Source organism: Anastrepha obliqua, chromosome 1 (genome assembly GCF_027943255.1).
Source record: "Anastrepha obliqua isolate idAnaObli1 chromosome 1, idAnaObli1_1.0, whole genome shotgun sequence".
NCBI classification, from domain to species: Eukaryota; Metazoa; Arthropoda; class Insecta; order Diptera; family Tephritidae; genus Anastrepha; species Anastrepha obliqua.
The window spans coordinates 139,504,737-139,525,572 of NC_072892.1; the positions used below are offsets into that span (position 1 = coordinate 139,504,737).

Below are 20,836 nucleotides of genomic sequence, written 5' to 3' on the forward strand. Positions count from 1 at the left end.
CGTCGCCCCTCGCTATTAGAAACAAATTTGTTCTATCGTTTGATGTGCCGGATATTATATTCAAAAATTAAATGCCATATAATTATCTAACAGATTATAATAAAAAAAATGCATTCCAACAATATTTCCGTTTTGTGGAGTCATTCTAAGTTCTCAAGCTCTTCGAAAACACCCGATGGAATAATGTTCCTAACCTCAAATATATTCCAAAATTGTGTTTTTGAATTTTTACGCTAAAATATCATATTTCAGTTTATTCTGAGGTCAGATTTGGAGTGAATACGTCAAAAATCTTAGTAAAAGTGTAGTCCTATGTTGAACCGTGTGAAAAAAATTAACTTTTTTAGTTATCTAGAAAAAAAACGCATATGCACGTACAACTATAGATTTTATGTGGAAATGTCGCATACTCAGATTTTCAGTTTCTCATCAATTTAATTTTATAAAGCACTTTAAAATTTCAAAAGGGAAAACGAAATTACGGGCATCCACTGCGTATACTTTATTTAATAGCAGGAGAAATTGGGCGAAAATTGTTTCTAAATAAAATGGTATAAAATATATAATAAATCTATATTATATAAAAAATCCTGTGTACTGCCATGCCGAATATAATTGTGAATTCAATTCAGTTGGCCGATATTTCATTGAGTATTTGATTTATGAGTGAGGCTGACTTGAAAAATGTGGTTTCACGAAAACTGCGTTTAAAGTTTTCACAAGGGTACAGATCAATCTGAGAGGGGGTGCGTGGCAACAAAATGTAAAGTAGAAGTAGAATTGCGACAGTTTTTCTACCTTAACCCCTTGAGTATGTCATTTCTTAAGTATGATTTTAAGAAATTTTTTTTTTTTAATTTCCACTTTGGCCTAACCCCTTAATGGTCATATTATCAGGCTAATATCAATAGTCCACCGGGATTAAATCTCGCTCTCAGCATGACCAACTAACCAACGGACATTACCAAAATAATAATAGCACTTGCTACAAATCAGTTGCTGTTGTAGCAGTTCACTAGGCCCTGCCTGAAGTATTCACCGATTGTTATCCTCTAACTCATTTAACGGTAAGCCCAGGAAACGTGCTGTTTCGACAGGTTGGGTTCAGAGGAAGAGAGATGTTAGGTGAGTGGGCTTATGAGTGGGCATGTGAGTAGGTGGTTATTATTGTGCGGTGAACCTTTACACGCGAGACATATATTGAGTATGTCGGGGTCGATTCTGGATAGATAGGCGTTAACCCTGCTACAATGTTCAGACTGTAATTGAGCCAAAGTTACGCGAATCTTATAAGGCAGCTGCTTCGTCTGCAATGGGTGGTGGTTGGACTACGATAACGACGCTTGAGAGTCGGGAGTTTAGGAAGATGGTGGGAGTCTCTTGATGTATATCGTTGAAAGTCTGCCTATATGTTGTTCGGCCCAGTAGCTGCAGTTGTGAAGAATCAAAGTTGCACTTTGAAGAATCAAAATGAATGCATCGGTCGAATAGTAGCCAGAGTGAACGCATACTCGTATGTAGCTTTCTTGTTGCACTGCTTTTATTTAGTCTTTTTCTTCAATTATTATATAAATCCTGGCAATCCTCAGGATACTAAAATCTTTACAACTATTAGTTCCCCATCGGCTTCAAGCTAGCCCTGCCTGGTGCGCTAAGCTTCACCTTTCGTTATAAATCAGACTCGTGAATCGATGAAAACTTTTCATTGAACCTCCGTTTAGACAGCAAAGTTAGCAATAAATTTCCGATATTTCACATCTTCGTACAATCAATAATTTTGTATCGCAGAGGCAAGAAACTGACTCATAGACAAGATTTCGAGAAATTAAAAGCTGTCAGTCTTAGTCATAATAAAAATTCATTATTGCATACATCGTCGAAAGGCATTTCTGTTAAGCTTTGCCTTCAAGTTTTCTCAGAGGGAGGCCTGTGGCGGTGAGACCGTTGCTAAAAATGGGTTTTGAATATTTAATCTCAGCAGTGGTGGTCGAAACTAGGATATACCGTCGGGCACTAATGTTAATATTCGTATTTGCCATCAGCTTTCTTTTCGTCAACTCCTTGTCATTCGCCTCTTTTGGGCTTTAACCTATTGTTTCTTAAATTAATAGTTTTAAAAGACCGATTCATTATTAAGCTTTTATTGAGGGATACCAATATTCGCATTCTATAATTTACATACTTTATATTATAAGGTAATTCCAATACATTTGCATTCAAAAATAAGTGGCAACGCCATTCAAATTTTTTTTCTAAGTTAATTATTACACCGCGTTACACACATTCTGTCCTATGAACCAAATATATTTTTTCGGAAAGGGGATAAAAAATAAAAATACACGTGTATCGGCGATTTTCATGTACACGTCAGAATTTTTTTTTTTGTATTCTATAACTTTAAACGAGCAATTCTTGTTTGCATATCTGTATAGCCACACGATCTCAGGATTAACTTAACGGATTTGAATGAAATTGGGCACAGAGATAGTGTATCACATTTCTAGACTTTTCACCTAGGTGTTGCCACTGACAATGTTTCACAGGGTTGCCACCTGTTCGAAATTAAAAAAAAAAATTGCATGAGATATGCCGATGTGGGTATCAAAAGAAAGGTATTTCACTCCGCATTACAATAGAGATATAAAACCCCGAATTTTTTTATTAATTTTATTATATTATAATTAAAAATTGTTACATTAAAAATTTTAATGCTTTTAAAGAAACTTAGGCCTTTTTTTTGCGTTTGTAAGCATTTGTGTCAGTATCGCGACAAATAGACCAACAGTATTCGACAAGCATATGCGTAATGTCTTGTCCTTTAAGGCTCTTTTCAATAGCCTCAATGTCCTGATGGAACCTTTCGCCATGTTCATCGCTACAAGCTCCTAAATCACCAGGGAACAATCTAAATGATTGTGAAGGAAATGGATCTTTAGCGACATTAATATGCCCATTTCGCCATATGCCGAAATCATTTCTGCAACAATATTTTTATAATTGTCAGCTCGTTTGTTGCCAAGAAACTGCTCAGTAACGGCAACTGTGCTTTTCCATGCACGTAGTTCAATAGCATTCAATTTTGATGAAAATTCATAACTTGCAACTATTTTTTTTATCTGCAGACCACTGAAAACACCTTAAATTATACACATCATTAAAAAAATAAAGTTACTAAAAGGCTTCGTAAAAAAAATACCTGAATGAATCTTTGCGCCGCTCAGTTTCGGAAAAATATTGGGCAAACTTGCAATCGCCTCGCCCTCACGATCTAGTTTTTCAACAAAATTTGATACGACACCGAGCTTAATGTGTAGTGATGGCAAAATGATTTGAGATGGCTGCACTAATGGTAGATTTTCTATACTTCCTACACCTACTTTGTAGCATGTTCGCAGCTTCCACTTAAATTCAGTGTAATGCTGATCTCGTTTGCGACCTTCCCATGTACACAAAAAGCACTGGTGGGTTGGAAATCCACGCTTAACACCCATGAGTAATCCGACCACTTTTAGTTCGCAGCATATTTTCCAATTATGCTCTTGGTAGTTTATCAGCTGTAATATTAATTCCATGCCTTCGTATGTTTCTTTGAGGTTGGTGGCATATGCGATCGGGACAGCTGGATGTTTGTTACCGATATGAAGCAGCACTACTTTAAGGCTGTTGACCGATGCATCGATCAAAAGTCGTCAGTCCTCTGAAATATGAGGGTAACCAATTTTTTCAAACATCGAATCAATATCACAACAATAAGCTACTACGAGCTCTATATTTTATACATAAAAAAAAATTCTGACGTGTACATGAAAATCGCCGATACACGTGTATTTTTATTTTTTCTCCCCTTTCCGAAAAAGTATATTTGGTTCATAGGACAGAAAAAAAGTTCGTTTTTGTAACGCAGTGTTATCAGTCATAATTTGGGTGATTCAAAAATAAGTGGCAACGCCATTCAAATTTTTTTTCTAAATTAATTATTATCAGTCATAATTTGTGTGATGGCTACATCTACTACTTATTTAATCTGTACCATTATTTACTTTTGCGCGTTAAGGGTTAGGTGGCAACGCCATACAAAAATAGTTTTAATTAATGTTTTGTTAATTATTTTTATTTTTGCTACATGTATCCTAACCTCTAATTAAGTTTAAATTCTAATACTTTATGCATTCAAAAATAAGTGGCAACGGCATTCAATCTTTTTTCTAATTTATTTAGCCATAACTTGCGTGACACCTCCATCTTCTTCTTCTTCTTAATTGGCGCGATAACCGCTTATGCGATTTTGGCCGAAATGAACAAAGCGCGCCAGTCGTTTCTTTCTCGTGCTAAACGGCGCCAATTGGATACACCAAGTGAAGCCAAGTCCTTCTCCACCTGATCTTCCAACGCAGAGGAGGCCTTCCTCTTCCTCTGCTACCACCGGCTGGTACCACATCGAATACTTTCAAAGCCGGAGCGCTTGTATCCATTCGGACGATATGACCCAGCCAACGTAGCCGCTGGATCTTTATTCGCTTTGTTCTACTACTTATTTAATCTGTACCATTTTTGAATTTTGCGTCTTAAGGGTTAGGTGGCAACGCCATACAAAAAATATTTCAATTAATGTTTTGTGCATTAATTTTATTTTTGATACACATATCCTAACCTCTAATTAAATTTTGTAATTAATTAAAATTTGTCTTTAAAACTAGATGGCAACGCCATTAAAAATTTTCTTAGAGGAAACTTAACTGTGCGCTTACTTTGGTGTATAAAATTTACAATTAATAAATTTTTGTAATAAATTTTTGAATTTCCAAAAAAAAAAAATAGATGGCAACACCAGGTAAAAGTATTTTTATTCATAATGGTTTCAACAACTTTCATTTGGACTCTATGTTTATTCAGCTAAAATATGTGATAAATTTGCAATAATACTCAGGTGGCAACGCTTAAAAAAATTTTTTTTGGACAGATTTTTCTTAAAAATATTTTCTATGCTGTAATACCTATTTCTATTTGTTATTAAATTACAATTTTCAAATATAAACAGGAGGCAACCCGCTATTAAACCCGCCGTAGGCTTTCGAGCCGTGAAAAAACAAGGTTAAGATCGGTACAGTAGTTTTGGGTGAAACGGAAAAAATTTTACAATTAAAAATTGAAAAACAAAAAAATTAAATCAATTGTTTTGATGATAGAATAAAATAAATTAAAAATAAATAACTGGTGCGTCCACTCGCTTTAGGTGTTTGGCTGCGTTTTCGTGGAGTGCGCACATTTTGAATAGTGAACAAATTCCTCTGCGAGAGAGTCTTTTCCTAACAGGTACTTTTCGAATGTTTTGTAATGAATTAACATCAAGGCACGTACGTAATAAAGGAAACGCTCAGTAGCGTCTAATAAAGTTTTGGTGCATTAAAGTTAACAAAGAAATAAAAAAACATTTAGTTTTAGATTTATTTTTGTTTTACTTAAATTCTTTGCAACTGGTTTGATATCTAAAGGTCTGCCTACCTGCCTTACTTTCTCTTCGCAATGTCTAAACCTAATTTTACGAAAGCTCTCTGCGAAGTGTGGTAACTATCGCATACAACTTTGTTATATTTTCGCATTATAAAATTATAACGTTGCCTTTTTTCTGGATGCAGTCAAGCGGTCAGATTTCAATGCCATTGTGTTGGTTGTGATTAGCTGTTGTCGATAAGCGAAGCAATTCCGTAAGGAGTGGCTGTCGCTGGCAGATAATTAAATCCGCCCACGCGAAAACAACTGCACGAATATCAAAGCAACTAATTTCCACAGCCTTGACGCCTACTATATTCTCGCTTGAAGAGTAAATACTCATATATGCACGCTATTTTCACCACTTTCATCAACTTACCCGCTGTGATTGTTTTTCTTTTTTTTTTTTGGCTTATTTACATGAGCTCTTCCCACATGAGCTCTTGTCACAGCGATATTTAAGCGCAATCTACCCACCAACAGCCAGCAGGCAGCAGCTTCTCGACGCAATGTCAAGTGAGTGAATGTTACCAATTAATTTTCGATTGTCATTAAATCTGTATCATTAATTAGGTGCGCTCAACTATTGTCAATGCCAATCGGAGCAATAGTGAAAGCTTAAAAATAAAGATACAAAAAATGTAAATAAAAATGAGCTATGTAAAAACTAACTAAATAAATCTATAATTTGTTCGTCATTGAGTTTAGCCCTGCGGCAGATTCGAAAGTGTGTTCTTCATCCGTTCAGCGATGGGGCCAAAAAAGTAAAAAAAATTTTGCTTCTCGGAATATCACTTAAAATAAAGTTAGGGGACGGTTTCGAACCGTTCTGGCAAACGAACCTTTTTTGGATACGGTTGGGTGAACAAAATTTAATACTCCTTTTGAGCTGCTGCTCTCCACTATTAAAAATACGCAGTTTCTATGCTTACATAGAGGCAATTATTTTAATTTTTTAAATTTTGGGGTAATTTTTCCGTTCTTCGAGGTAAATGATGTGAAATATTGTACTTCTTTGCGACTTTTAATTTTTTCTCTCTAAGCTTAACAGTATTTTTCTTTAACTATCAACATTACAACTACAATTTTTTTCCATCTATCTCCTTCTAGGCGAAACACTGCATGAGACGCCAAGCAGTCACAATAAAACTGCTCATCAAATTTCCAACTTTTGACTTTATCAGAGATCGCAGTAAGTGATTATTTTTGCTTGTTTTTGTTATAATAGGAATACGTGAATAAAAATGTTCTATCACAACTCAGTTCCCAGATAAAAAGTTGTGTCTAGAAGCATTCAGAGGCATCTCATAACAATTTTTTTTTTTTATATGGAGAAAATAGGTAACAGTGTCAAACAACAAGAAATAGCACATCGCTTGAATCAACTTTGCCGAAGACAATATTAGTACAGATGATTTCAATATTTTTTTTATGAAGGACTAAGCTCCACTGGAAACTGCACATAGATAATCGAGTTAAGAAGGCCAGTATAACCTTCTGCTCCTGTAAATCTATGTTCGGCAAAAAATGGGGTCTCAAACCACGTGTCGTACTTTGGATGTACAAGTTAATGGTTCTGCCAATTTTGACATATGGTTGCCTAGTTTGGTGGGTAGCTCTTTAGAAGGGCTACAACACCACTAAACTAGAGAGAGTGCAGAACACTGCATGTGTGGGCATCACTGATGCTTGTAGAACATGTCCCACTGCTGCCCTCAACGTCATTCTGCACTTACTTGCCGGGGATCTGCAAGTTAAATGCATTGCTGCTCAGAGCGCTATTAGTTTGACAAAGATTGGCCTCTGGAGGTAACTTCCTGTAGGACATAGTAGCATCTTGTAGCAGATCTCTTCTTCCTTCTCTGTACTTCGCACTGATCTCTCCATCCGCAAACTGGATTTTGAGGGTTGTGCTAAGGCTATCTTTCCGAGCAGGCAAGCTTGGAGAGAGTCAGCACGGTCATAGGTACCTTTGTTTTCACTGATAGACCCAAGATGGAATCTGGAGTGGGAGCGGGGGTTTTCTCTAAATCAGCCAGCATTTCGGTCTCCTTTAAACTGCCGGAAACGAGCAACGTTTTTCAAGCAGAGGTCTTCACGATCCTGCAAGCATGCAAAATACTTAGGGAAGGAAACAATAATACTTTTTCCGATAGTCAAGCTTAGATCAAGGCCCTGTCATCGCCGTATTGCAGCTCTCTTCTGGTAACATCCTGTAAGGAGGAACTCAAACCTCTCGATCGTACAGGAAACATTTTCCTTATCTGGATTCCTGGGCACAGGAATATAAAGGGAAATGAAATTGCCGATGAGCTGGCGAGGAAGTGGTCGACAGAACCGGTTTCAGTTGTCTCCTTCTCAGACATCGGTATTCCCTTGACCGTTGTTAAAGGGAAACTACACAATTTCTTTCTAAAAAAAAGTGCAAGACAGATGGAGGGCTATCTCATCGTGTGATATTTCGACAACACTATGGCCTCACTACGATATAAATAGGTGATGGGAGTCCCCCATCATTCAATTTTCAAACTCACTATCGGTGTTCACTGCTGAGTGGGTGATCGGCACTCATGCGGAGAAGCTTGGAATTCCGTACAACCCTATTGCAGAAGCTGTGGGGATCCTGCAGAGAAAGAGTCGGTTGAACACTTTCTCTGCGAATGTTCGGCTCTGGCGGCTAGGCGCTTGAGATTCCTTTGGGGATGGCTTGGAGAAATTCTTCAGCCTAGATCCCTTTTCGCTCCTCCACTACATCAACAGTTTAAAATTTTTGGACTCAAATGTGAAAAGTTTATCAAAAAGATTATGCATAAAACGACTTCAAATATAATTTCTGCTCTCTAAATTTTCAAATAGATTTCAACGAGGAATTTAACCCTCTATCTCTTACTTAAATGGGTAATTTAAAAAAGACAGTTAGAGGGTTAAAATGTTTAAGCTGAGTTAAGGGAGTTAAGGTGAGTGCGTAAGAAAGCTCTGTCCAAGCTAATGTTTATGTACTTGGGGATCGATTTGTATGGAAAGCAACTTTTTCACTTATTGTATCGCATGGGTCGATATAAAAATTAATATGAAGTAATTATATTCGGCCGCCGTAGCCGAATACGTTGGTGCGTGACTACCGTTCGAAAGTGCGTAGGTTCGAATCTCCGTGCATAAGACATCAAAATTATACAAACAATTTTTTCTAATAGCGGTCGCTACTCGGCAGGCAATGGCGAAACCTCCGAGTGTATTTCTGCCATGAGAAAGCTCCTCATAACAGTCAACATATTCCAACATTTGTGGAAGAACTTCAAGACGCACACAACAAATAGGAGGAGGAGCTTGGGTAATAATTACAGCTACGTTAATTTCATAGTCGAAAAACGCGGAGAAAAATAGGAAATAAATGATTTTTCAACAAACATGATATTAGATTACAGATGAGTTCTTTTAAATTTAAAAATGATAACTATTTGAAGTTCACCTTTCCGACCCCTGACGATACCAGTTTTAAAAACTGCTCACATTACTTTGAACTTGCCTGTATTTCTATGTTACTTCTTCGTTTAATGTCATTAATCTTTTATCTGCTTTATTTATTTTCATTTTATTTCCATTTCAGTTTTTATTCACCTTTGTTTACCTTTGTTTTTGTCGTCGTGTTTTTTATGTGTTGGTTCTTTTTCTGCCTTTTCACGTACACAAAAATTTATCACTCCTGAAACACGAAATGTGAATAATACCAATTTTATTGTCGCTTGACCTTTACGAAATGAAAAGAATGACGAAAAAGTGAAAATGTGCGGGACAAAAAAGCAAAAAACGGAACGAGAAAATACCAAACTAAGAAGTAAAAACAAATACAAAGACAATACACGTACACACACGAATAAAGGCGAACCTGATGAGTGCGAGAAAAGCCTACGATATTAAATTAAATTCATTAAAGGTAGTGGAGGAGTGCAGGAAATGTTAGAATTGTGTGAGTTAATATAGGGTTATACATTTGTAGACTGCGTGTAGAGATTCTTAAAAAAAAATCTATGTATTTAAATGTATGGAAATCAACGAAGAGAAGACGGAATATATGACGAGTCTTCGAGTCCAAAATTGTATTAAACTACTCAACTCTATATGGAATATTTAAAATTTACCTAAACATGAATATCATTTTTTCAGTTAAGAACAGTCTAGACAAAATAAGTCAACAGCAGACAACTTGAAATTGGGTGAATTTAGTTGTAAATCGTGGATGCTTTTACCTACTTGAGTAAAGACAACTCAACAAGTCCTGCCAATAATGAAAGAATTCGAGCAGCTAAAATTCAAAGCAGTTCGCATCCGTCACTAATGAAACTCTTCAAATCGAACAAAACCGTAATTAGGTCAGTCTATAGAGCGGAATCGTACATATTTGACCGCAGTATACAAACAGGCGAGCAATGGATAGCGTAAAGGTCAAAATAAGAGAAATTTCTTCCACTCAAAATCATTATTTTTTTTATTTATATTAGAAAAAAATGTTAGTCATAAACTTTATTGAGAGATTAATTTTGCGCCACCTAGTAGTCGCACTGTGCATAAGACATCAAATGTTGTCTTCGAGTCCACTTAAAGTTAAGATTAGGAAACGGAATGTTGGGTGAGCTGGTTTAGGGGGCAAGCCAAGTAATTGTTGTAAATAAGTATAAAATTTATATGAAATATTTAAAATTTACCTTAACATGAATATAATTTTTTCAGTTAAGAAGTATTTCGATTTTTCGCCGAGTTTAACACAGCGCGCCAGTCGTTTCTTTCTCGTGTTAATCGGTACCAGTTGGACACATCAAGTGAAGCCAAGTACTTCTCCATCTGATCATTTCAATGCAGATAAGGACTTCCTTTGCCTCGGCTACCACCAGCTCGTACCACATCGAATAGTTTCAGAGCCGGAGCGTGTGTATCCACTGGACCATATAACCCAAGCAACGAAGCCACTATGTATGTGTCGTCGTAAAGTTCATACAGCTCATCGTTCCATAGACTCCGATACTGGCCGTCTCCAATGTGCAAAGGTCCAAAAATATTCCGCATAATCTTTCACCCAAAAACGGCTCATCGGTTGTTGTCATCGTCCAAGTTTCTACGCCATACGCCACTCGCCTTGTAGAGTGTTCGTTTTTTTCGTCGAGAGAGGACTTTACTACTCCATTGTCTACTTAGTCCAAAGTGGCACTTGTTGGCAATAGAGATTCTCCGTTGAATTTCAAGCCTGATATTGTTATCGGTGTTCATTCTGGTTCCTAAATAAACGAAGTCTCTTACCGGCTGCCGTAGCCGAATGGGTTGGTGCGTGACTACCATCCGGATTTCAGAGAGAACGTGGATTCGAATCTCGGTGAAACACCAAAATGAAGAAAAAGTTTTTTCTAATAGCGGTAGCCCTCGGGAGGCAATGGAAAGCCTCCGAGTGTATTTATGCCATCAAAAAGCTCCCCATAAAAAAATTTCTGCCGTTCAGAGTCGGTTTAAAACTGTAGGACTCTCCATTTGCGGAACAACATCCAGACGTATGCCACAAATAGGAGGAGAAGCTCGACCAAATACCCAAGAAAAGAATGTACGCACCAGCGGAATCTCGTACACCCTCGAAATCATAACTGTCAACTACGACGTGCCGACACTTTATACTGAAAATTAAATTTTTTTAAAAAGGTCCTTGAAGAATAAAAAACGTATTGCACATTACCCAGTTTAGTATAGAAAGCTTAATTTGTTCAGTGACTCGCGAGTTTTACGAAGTTTTTTGAGCACTACGCAAGTTTTGGGTAGTAGCTAGTCTCCGATATTATCAATCACAAGACGGGAGCTTGGAAAGGTGCTGAATGACTCTCAGTGAATGCCGTTTAAGACCTGTCGATATCTTGTGAAATGATTTTGTCAAGTTCCTGAGTGATCGTTGCTTCAATCGGACTCTCAAATTATGCAATCGAACTTGATGTCCTAATATGTAGGCTCTATTCAAGTGATGTCAGAAGGCACTCGAAGTATGAAAACTTGACAGTTCTGACAGCTCTGAAGGTCTGTATTCTGTACTTTCTAAGCTTCAACCGCCGCATTTGCTTGCAGTTCTGTACACTCCTTGGGACAGTGGTATCTTCTGTAACCTCAGGTTCTTTATGAGCAGAAATGCAAATTAATCTTAAGACCTAACTCCAATTTGGTTTTTTTGTCAGCCTGGCTTGGTTCCTATTTTCATAGAGGCTGTCGCATTCAAATCGATAACTAAAAATTGTAGAGTAAAATCATGTTGCAATCACTTCTGAGCCCTAATGGGGCTTGGTATAACAGAACCCTGCTACTCATATTTCATATTTATAATATAATTAAATCACTTTTCAAACTTCACATATAATCACCCATTGCGCTACATGCATACAAACAAGCACACGCGTGACACATCAATCTGGCTGTTTCTCTTCAAATTCCATTCATGCCATCTTTTCAACTAAGTGCGTGTATTTGTTTTGTATTGGAGAAAATTGTATAAAATGTTGGTGACCTTTCGGAAATTTATTACTTAACTTAGTGGGCCATCATTAAATTTAAGGTGTTTTGCTTAATTACGAATTTTCGCGATTTCGCGGACCGGATGGACGAACGGAAGGAAGGAAGCATGTCAGAAAGGCTGGGTGATTGGTTGGGCGGGTTTAGCAGCTTGCTTGTTTGGCTAACAACTATAATGGTGGTTAGGTGGTCATTTGGTGGACGAATAATAGAATTGGGTGTGTGGGCGAATTTATAATGGAATAACAGAGCCCAATACGGATGCATTGTTTTTGCTTTGGTTAAGTTGTCGGCAGGCACGCCATCAATCGCATAAATTTTTACATTGTGCTGGACGCTTTTGGGGGAAAGAATTAAAGAGAATTCAAGGGGATATTGTTTGAGTTTGGTATTTAGTGGGCGAAGTTGTTAAATAAAAACGAAAACGCTGATAATTTGAAGTGCGATTGTACTTGAAAGTACATAGTTGGCCTAGTTTTTCGATTTGTTGACTATCACTTACAGAGCACAGCTGTCAAGGGATGAAATTAAATTTATGAAATGTAGGGTTAAGTTAGGCTGGACTTTGGTGCTCTTAAAAGAGAATATTTTCGCAGAATAAAATTTCACATTACGGTGCTCAAGAAAGATATCCCAATTCTACCCTAATTGCGCTTTTGGCGTATCCAATCAGCTCTTCCAATGCGATTGTACCTAAATTGGCTGGATTTTCAAAGTATCAAAGTTCTGAAAATTATTTCTCAAAGTGAGTTCCCTCCGCACAGGAACTCTTGATTGCCGTCTACTTTTACCTTATCTTTATAGCTGATAAAGTAATCATTATGCGCGAGTTTGAGCCGTTGGTTTTTTGGACCTCCAAACCTGGCACGGTTAGTACGTTAGAATTCATATATGTACTTGTTTTTGAGAGCCTTAGCAAGTTTGGACATCCTTCGCTATGGAAAATTATTCGAATGTGTCTGCATGGAAACTCTTTTTTCAGAAGAATTGTTTAACTCAGTCGGTCCATAAATAAAAAAAAATAATAATTGGCGCGTACACTTCTGTTAAGTGTTTTTTGGTTGAGCTCCTCCGGCTATTTGTGGCGTGTTTCTTGGTGCCGTTTCGCTATTAGAAAACATCTTTTTCTATAATTTCCTGTTTCATGCACGGATATTCGAATCTACGCACTCCCGAATGGTTGTCGCGCACCAACCCATCTGGCTACGGCGGCCGATCTATGGCTTTTAAAAAATTTGCATGGTTCGTCGGAGCTTTAAATAACGAGCATAGCTTAAGTCGAAGTTGCTTCACCGTGTGAGGGCTAGCTTCGGTCTGATTTTAAATTTTCAGATCAGCTTGCGGCTATATTTTCGAAAAGCTATGTAGAATCATAGAAGCCGCGATTTGTAGCTCGTGTAGTAGAGATCTTACGAACTTCTTGTGAGATTTGAACTTACACCTCTCCACACAACTTGTTGCCTTATAAGCTCAGTCGTCCTGCAATATTTTGTGCTTAGCCTGAGAGCCCTTAATAAGTCTACATTCACATGGAATAGCTATGCAGAATTTCTTACCAGCTTTCTGATTCCTTGAATTCGGTGTATTTGAGTAACAGATTTATGTTCAGCAACCCAAAAAAGCTTTAAAAAGTATAGCAATTATTACCATATATGTATTTACCCTGAATGTGAAAGGGTTTTTCATCGTTTTTTAGAATGGCGTGCTAGCCAGTTAAGAGATCTTGGTTGTGTTTAACAAAGTACGCCAGTCATTTCTTTCATGGGAAAGGTTTAAATTATGAATTTTTTGGGGTGGTTGCGGGATAGTTTTTGATGTGATTACACTAAGTAGACTTTTGTATCAGAGACCCCAAAGTTAGGTTAGCCAGGTTGCTTGTTTGATTTAATTTCGGTCCCATAACTAAGTTGCTTAAACCACTTGGATCTTTTTAAGAAGGAAACTAGTCCCTCCAGTGAGGCCTTTTGCAAATTTCCCAGGTCTTCAAAGAAATAATCGCCAAAACATTTGGCACGGCTTCTTTGAAGTGCATGACTGAGGACGTGTTGCACCTACTCAATTTCTTCAACTCCTGCAGAAGTCATTGTGAGGTATACCCATTCCACTGGCTAGAATGCCAAATGTGAGGCAGTTATCTGTTGTTGTTGTTGGTAGTTGATTTTTTAAATCCAAGCAGACATTTTGTCTTTTAAGATTCAGTTTTGGCCAGAGCGCTTTGCAGACCCTGCAGTTAGTAGTCAGAGACCATCTTCTATTGGTTTATGCTCAAGTCAATCGCAGAGTACAGTTCGTTTAGTGGAATGCTTATGCCCTCTACCACTCGCTGAAGCTCAATCTCAGAGCCTTATCCGCTTTTTCTTTTCGATCCACTCTAGCATAATAAGCCCATAATTGACTTCCACTTCGTTAGGTTAAAGGAGATGGGATGGAGAGTTATTTCTGCAATGAAAGGGTTTGGGTGCGATTGAAGTCTTATATTGAGGGATGTGGCAAGCTTTTATTTCTTTTGCTATTGGGAGAAATTTCAGGTCACGATATAAGTAATATGAGTTTAGTGGATGGGCAAGTGTTTCGTTTAAGTGTAAAAGTAACTTAAGCAGATTTTGTCTCGCTAACTTTTATTTGCCATTCTTTGAGTCAATGAGCTATTTTATCAAGTATTTTTTGGAGTTGGGGGAAGTCAATGCAGGATGCGAGTCTACAATGAGTAGGACGATGTCATCTGCAAATGTTCCGACGGTAGTATACTCTGTGATTGGTAGATCTTAAGAGTAAAGAAAGTAAAGTTTTGAGCCCATTGTACTGTCTTGTGGTACGCCAGCTAAACTTACATTGAGTTCAGACTGTTATTCGTTTGTTTAAAAAAGAAGTGTGGGTCTTTGAGGTAGGGCTCGTTAAAGTAAATATAAAAACTAATGAGTGGAAGGAGTTTTATTTTGAGAGTAAGTCGTCATGCCAAACGTGGTCAAAGGCTTGAGATGTGTCGAAAAATGCGGCTTCTACTCAAAAGCTTTGCGAACACTACATATTTATGAGTCTGTGCATCTGCTCGAGGGTACCGTGTGTTTTCCTGAAGTCAAATTGATGATTTGGGATTAATTTTCGGTTTCAGTTATGGACATCATTTTCTTTGTGAAATAGTGAGTCTAAAACGTTTGAGGTAATAGGCAACAAGTTGATGGGGTGAAAGATTCCACTTTTTCAGCGCTTTTTCCGGGTTTAAGTATTATTTTTATTAGTGAAACTTTCCATTGGGGAAGAGCAAAACCAGTTAATATTCAGGAATTGTATTAGATGCGTAACTAAATTCCCGCTGTTTGTCAATAGATGCCACCAGCATTGTGTGCTAGTCGATTCTAACATAACCTAAACGTCATAAACCAATCTTAGACATATGGTAAACAAACTGCTTCGACACATTTTGTTTTGGTTTTGTGAAAATGTCTGATTTTGTGCCGTTCATTCGAAAAATACGGCGGTTGAAGCGCATAGAGAGCTACAAAAAGTTCATGGAGATGCTGCATTAAGTAAAACAACGTGCCGAGATTAGTTCCGCCGCTTCAATGACGGTGATTTTAATGTTGACGACCGTCCGCGTGAAGGAAGGCCCAAAACCTTCGAAGACGCTGAATTGGAGCTTGCTCACTGAGGATCCGTGTCGAACGCAAGAAGGCCTTGCTTCAGTACTAGAAGTTATCCACCAATCCAACTCCAAGCGATTGCTTGCTTTGGGAATGGTTCAGATACAGGGGACTTGGGTTCGAGTTAAAACCAAGGAATGTTGAACGTCGTTTTTTCGCCTGTGAACAACTGCTCCAGCGGCAACAAAGGACGGGTTTCCTTCATCGCATCGTGACGGGTGATGAAAAGCGGGCTCATTACAGCAATCCAAAGAAAAGAAAGTCATGGGGACTGCTCGGTCATGCTTCTACGTCGCCGCCTCGGCCGAATATTAACGCTGCGAAGGTTATGCTATGTATTTGGTGAGACCAAGTTGTTGTTATTTATTATGAACTGTTAAAACCAAGCGAAACCATCCCTGGGGATCGGTATGGACTTCAATTAATGCGATTGAGCCGAGCACTGCGCAAGAGGCGGCCATTCATATGAAGACATCAAAACATGGTTTGATTCGTGGATAGCTTCAAAAGATGAATAGTTTTGCCACGACGGTTTACGAGATCTACCAGAAAGATGGGAAAAAGTAGTAGCCAGGGATGGGCAATACTTTCAATGATTCACTTGTAACCATTTTTTCAGAACTTAGTTGCGTATCTAATATTTTTAGTAGAAAAAATAAATAAATTAAATAAAACTATTCCTGTAACTCAATAAAGTCAGAATAAAGTTGTATTTTCATTAAAAAAAAAACAGCGAGAATTTAGTTGCTAGTTGCGCAGCTCATATATATGCGCGTGGAAGGATATTTCTTTTTCGGGGAGTTGCTTGAGTGCTGCTGCAGTAATTAGATCATATCCGCGGGCTTTTTGGTTTGAAGCTCTTAATCACTTCTTTCACTTCGTTTTTGGAAAGCTCGATTACTTGTGGTGTAAAGACTAGGGATAAATGGGGACCAAATGTAAGAGCTTTTTCAAGATCCGACTTAGCCCACTTATTCTTTTCCATTTTGATGACTGACTGTGTTAAGGTGGGTCTTTTGAATTGTTACTTTTTGCTGCTTTCCAAGGAGAGTATTCAGGGGATGAGGATGTATCGAGGTTACTTAGGTGGTTTTGAAGTTTAATGATACGCTCTTTTTCAAAAAGTTCTTTGAATTCTTGTGCGAGCGAGGTCAGAGTTTTTTTATCTTCGAGGGGTCTGCTTTGTTGCCTTCTTTTTCTGAATGGAACTTTTCTTATAGCCTTTCGTAAACCACGAAAGGTAGCTGGGCAGAGCAGAAGCTTGAGGCTATGAACATTCGGTTCGGCTGTTGACGTTCTTGAAGCGCCGATGCCACTTAGGAAACATTTTTTTCCATTTGATTTCATTTTTGCCACTAATTTGAGTCATATTGCAAATATTGCGAAGCATTCGATGAGCTTCCTTCAGTTGGAAGCAAACAATTAAAACTTCCCGTAAATAGCGAGACTTTGGCACCAAAATTTACACCTCTGACCGAGAATAAATTTATGAAGTAATGCCAATTGACTAACGCTGCGTTGTAGTTATTTAAGCAGGTAAACATTTTAGATTTGTCTATTTCGAATGACTTAGTCATTTATTGAAAAAAAAACCGGTTTCAGTAAAGTTGTTCACTTAAACTTTCATGCTTTCATATCATTTGCGGAGGAATTTGAACCTGCAAAGTCGCGTACTTCCCATGCATTTGTCTAATTCTTCCACACCAAGATATACAGACCATAATTTATTTTACCCTCATTTCATCTCAGCACCACTGCAGTCACTTAAGAGACTTGCATTGGAATTTGCATTTGGTTGCTTGATATTTAAAACAATACCGTTACAATGTACAAAACACTATTGCATATTTCTCTGCGCAATTTTGTTATTTCACAGTGTCATAACAATAATGCAAACTCAAATCCCATGATGTGCAATAAAACTAGTGCCGCCTGCATATAATAAAGATATATCACCGTTTAGCATTCGTTTGCAGCAGAGGAGGAGCTGTAGAAGATGCGGATATGGCGTTCCAGCACACAGAATGATAACAGTTGCAACAAATTTCAAGCTACCAAAGCGAAGTAAATGGGGTATTAAGCGAATTTTCATTTCTACATACATACACACGCGCATACATAACGGAAAGATGGTAAATCCGTCCACGAACTTAACTGGAAGCGCCCAGGCAGCGTACGAGTATCATGTCTCCCTTGGTTGGGAGAAGAGATTGTGGCAACGTGGTGTTGCTGACATTGCATATTGCAATTTATGCCACACCAAAAACGACTTAAGGAAATTATAGCAGCACCAGCGAGATAGTATGAGAAGCCGCGGCAAGCAATACATGAAAATTGGAAATGACATAAAAAGCGGTAGCCGCAACAGTGTGACAACTATTTCAGTCACATAAATTCTTGGCGAAACAATTTATAAATCCTCTTATCTGCAGAGTGCAGCAACGCAGCGCCCAAGTTCACACATACTTATACACACACCACAGCAGCGTTTACTGGGAGCAATGTTGGTGTAAGAGTGCCAGCTTATGGTCGCCAACAGCGTTGAAAGTCAAGCGTAGGGAACAGGCAAGCGAGCGCACATACAAGCCTACAGTTATATGTATGTATGCACATTAGGGCGTACCAACTTCATTGCTGCGAGATTTGGATTTTACTTTAAATTATTAGAAAGGAAGTCAACTAGAGCGTAACGCTAAAGCAAATTTCGAGCCCTCTAGATTAAAAAAAAAATATATATCTATTTTTAGCTCATACGAAGTTAATGAGGATACTAACATTTACTTAAGTGACAGAAGCTTTCAAGACCGGGGTGTTTTCTTGTAAGAACAAAGACGCCGAACTGGTGACTGACATCCAGGGCATGCTTAAATTATGGAGGGAACACTGCTCAAACCTGTTAAACAGTGATAGCTGCGCATGTCCCAGAGAATGTGAAGATTCCGATACCGCAATCGTCGACGACAGAATTGTCGCTCCGCTACTCGACCATGGCGAGGTGAGAATAGCAATAACGCAGCTAAGAACAACAAAGCCGTGGAAGCCGACGGACTGCCGGCTGAACAAGTCAAACAAGGCGGCGAGGGGCTGGTAAGGTGCATGCAGCAGCTTCTTTGCAAAATATGGTTGGATGGGGGCATGCCTGCCGATTGGAATTTAAGTGTGCGCTGCCTAATCCATAAAAAGGGTGATCCTGCAATCTGTGCCAATTATCGCGGGATTTGTCTTCTAAATATCTCCTATAAGGTTCTATAGCGAGGGTATTGTGTGAAAGGCTGGAGCCCGCTATCAACCAACCCATTGGACCTTATCAGTGTGTCTTTCGACCTGGAATCGCTACAATCGATCAGATATTCACAATACGCCAAATCTTGGAAAGACCCATGAAAGAAGGATCGACACACACCATATTTTTGGGAAGGATCCGTCCGAGCTGTTCGATACCGAACGAGGTTTCAGACAGGGTGACTTCTTTAACTTAATTTTTTATAAGATCGTACAATTGTTGCCGTATGCCGAAGATATTGACATCATCGGCCTCATAAACTGCGCTGTTAGTTCTGCCTATTCTGGAAAAAGAAGCAAAGCGAATGGGTCTTGTGTTGAGTGAAGACAACACGAAGTATCTCCTGTATCAGATAAATAGTCGGCGCTCTTAAGTATCGGCACCCACGTCACTGTTGAGAGTTATGATTTCGAGGTTGTGAAAGACTTTGTTTATTTAGGCACCAGCATTAACACCGATAGTAATGTCTGCCTGGAAATCCAACGGAGAAGACAACAACTGCTACTTTGGACTAAGGAGGCAGTTTAGTATTAAAGTCCTCTCTTGACGAACAAATTAATACTTTATAAGGCTCTCATGATGGCCGCCCTAACGTATAGCGCAGAAGCTTGGGAGATGACAATATTAAATGAGGTGTCGCTAGAAATGTTCAAGAAAAAAATGCTGCGTAAGATTTTTGGACCTTTGCAAGTTGGCGACGGCGAGTATCGCATTCGATGGAACGGTGAGATGAAAGAGCTTTACGACGATATGCACATAGCGCAACGAGTACAGATCCAGCGCCAGGTCATGTCGACTGAATGGATACAAACATTCTAGCTCGGTAAGTATTCGATGTGGTACCAGCTGGTGGAAGTAAAGGAAGAGCAAGGCCTCCTCTGCGCTGGAGAGATCAGATGGAGAAGTACTTGGTTTCACTTGGTGTGTGCAACTGGCGCCGGTTGGAAAGAGAAAGAAATGACTGGCGTGCTTAGTTTAACCAGGTCAAAATGCCGTAAGCGTTTAACCCGCCAATGACGAATAAGAAGTAACTGAATTATGCGAGCACAAGTGTAGCTTCTTTTAAAATTTGACAATCTCAAAGTTGACTTTAGAATTACAGCGTAGTTGCTCTTAAGCGGTTATATACCTTGTGTTTTTCAAAAAAATCAAAATAAATTTTATTTCTTTATCGTAAAGTACAATCCCTTGAGAACATTTTCCAAAAATTTCATAGAGATCTGAGCAATAGATCGAAAGTTACAGCGTTTTAAATTGTGCGTCGTCACGTCCTGAGCGTACGGCCTCATGCGGCGCTTGAAACTTTAAACGCGATTATCTCAAAAACGTGTTTTTCCAAAAATGCTTTTGCGGTGGACGCGATTGCAAAAAAAGTATTCAACCGATTTTTATAATTTTTTTTTTAAATTGTTCGTTATTGATGTCGCCTCTTAGTGAACGATCAACTTTTTATGTATAAATTTTTATTTTGCAGATATGAATTTTTTAATGCCAATTTTAGGACTGTAGAAGTGGAGTTTTTTAAAAACATGTTCCTATTTTCACAAAAATCAAAATATTTAATATATTGATCGTTCACTAAGAAGATATAACCCTATACTAATGAAATCTTTTCCATTTTTTGATTTCAGTTGACTTGGTGGACTTGAATCGCGTCCACCGCAAGCCTCTTCCAAAAAAAGGGTCTTGGGGGAAAACGCCATAACTCCGCCATTTTTAAATATTTTTACACAAACAAAGCCTTTTTTTTTTCTTTAAACATTGTAATATCCAATAATAAAAACTTTTATACAATAAAATTATTGCTACATATCTTTAAAAAAAACTCAACTTTTGCTAATTTCATATAATATATAACCCCTTAAAGGCCACATCTATTAGGCGGATA

The 20,836-nt window shown here is 38.2% G+C and overlaps 1 protein-coding gene across 1 annotated transcript in view; it reads left to right on the top strand.

Moving 5' to 3' along the window:
- Positions 1 to 6,599: 6,599 nt before the first annotated feature.
- Positions 6,600 to 20,836, top strand: part of LOC129236327 (acetylcholinesterase) — a 255,679-nt gene continuing 241,442 nt past the window's right edge. The window contains exon 1 of the mRNA XM_054870657.1: positions 6,600 to 6,682. The gene's annotated coding sequence lies outside the window, so the exon portion shown is untranslated. The remainder of the gene's footprint in view (positions 6,683 to 20,836) is intronic.